The sequence below is a fragment of the Amyelois transitella genome, chromosome 6 (assembly GCF_032362555.1).
Source record: "Amyelois transitella isolate CPQ chromosome 6, ilAmyTran1.1, whole genome shotgun sequence".
NCBI classification, from domain to species: domain Eukaryota; kingdom Metazoa; phylum Arthropoda; class Insecta; order Lepidoptera; family Pyralidae; genus Amyelois; species Amyelois transitella.
In genome coordinates this window covers 5,168,295-5,170,174 of record NC_083509.1, presented here as the reverse complement: position 1 = coordinate 5,170,174, position 1,880 = coordinate 5,168,295, and positions in this window count along the sequence as shown.

The following is a 1,880-nucleotide window of genomic DNA, read 5'->3' as shown; positions in this document are numbered from 1 at the left end:
TCTTAGGTATTCTTTACCTGAAAATGGACTCTCCGATCTTAAACATAGAGGCCTTCCGTCCAAGAGATTCGTCATCTCGTCTAAAATTTCAGTTTCTCGTCATCCTCGGTTCTAAAGCCGTCATTATGCTCATGTACGAAGAATTAGATTGTCGTGACGTATTCTCCACATTTCAGTTTACAGTCGAATCAACTTTTATACGTGCGTTCAATGTAAAATCCACTTTATTATCATAGGAACAAGTTGTATATTCTTATGAGAGATTCTGCTGAAACAGGATAAATTGTGGAGCAAAGAGGCAAACATTCAGTTGGCTGTGAGCCTTGAAGGTGACCGCACGGGGCTCTACACCCGTGCTCGCTGCGCGTAGACAACTTATTTCGTAGCTGTCTTTTCGATGAACTTTCGAACAAATTTGTGTATGAAATCAACAATTTAGCATTTTTTTTAAATGTGAAATATTGTTGGTTATGTTTTCATGAGAAAACATTTTTTTCATTTCTCTCAAAAACATTTGTTTCAAAGATAAGCCCAAACAAACAATTGAAAAAGTGAATCATTTATTTATTTCTTTTTGTTTTTTGTGAACTTAGTAGTTAGGTAAAGCAAAAAAAAACTCATTTAAAACTGCAAAATATACAGAAACAGACAACAAATTCAACGAGAAAATTAAAAAGGTACATCGCAAAAGTTAACTACGCGGAACGATTTAGTGTCTGCGGTAATTAAACTGTATTGCAGTATTTTATACAAATAAGCGGCCAATGTAAATTGTAGGAACGTCGGCAGGGCGCTGCCGGCTCGGCGCCCGGCCCGCCGATCCCGGCATACTTGCCGTTTCGTCGACATTCCCCAGTTAATTAAAGCCCATTTGTATACTGTCTTGCGAATTATAATTTATGAAATGAGAAAACATTTCAACATTTGTAAAATATTTGACAGAAGTGATTCAGGTCTCGTTGTTTTCTCAATTTCTTTCCTGAATGAATAAGATTTTTTTAAATGATCAAGGGTTTAATTACTTAAATAAAGATAAAATAATTATGTTATCTTCTAATTGTACCATAGTAGTTGTATTGTTATATTAAAATCTATTTAAGTACAAGAAAAGAGGCGTATTTAGGTGTGCGGATATTGATAAACAACTGCCACCACTCCACCTCCTTGTCGATTCCAAATAAGCCCGCCTCGATCCCAAGCCCCGCCTACCGCTGAAGGTAAATATATATTCTTATATAAGAGTCTTATATACTTTGTGATACACAAACTTTTTTCCTCAATATAGACGCACATAGGTGTAAAGCTATGAAATAGTTTTCAGCCTAATTGAGCTTGTACTTTATTCTTAAACTACTGTGTAATACGTAAGTATCATATTGATTCAGGAGAGAAACGTATTCATTACATAATTAAAATCACCAATATGAAGACAAAACTGAAAAACAAGTAAAACTTAAACGGGTAGTAAATAAAAGTATTCCTGGTCTAATAGGATAATTTAAACAAAGATTTTGATAGATACAGTAACATAAAATCAGACTGAAGTAAAATTGTTCATTCCAGATTCACAAGAAAAGAAATCACTGAGGAAGTAAAAAATAAGTTAAAAAAGTTAATGTAAAAAGAAACTCCTAAACCAGTAATGGTTAAACGACTTATACCCGAAATTATTAGTAGTCCAACAGGACAATGTTAACAAACAAAATCAACAGAGCGTTAAACTTTCGCGGCCAAGAAGTCCATACTGTGTATACAATGTCCGGAGAATAGTGAGCTCTAACAAGCCGACCATCTAAAGTTGTTAAACGTAGCCAAGCGGGCTGCAGTCGAATTATTCTGGCGGCGGTTAGGAGTGGGCAGTTTGGAAGTCGGCTGGAGTG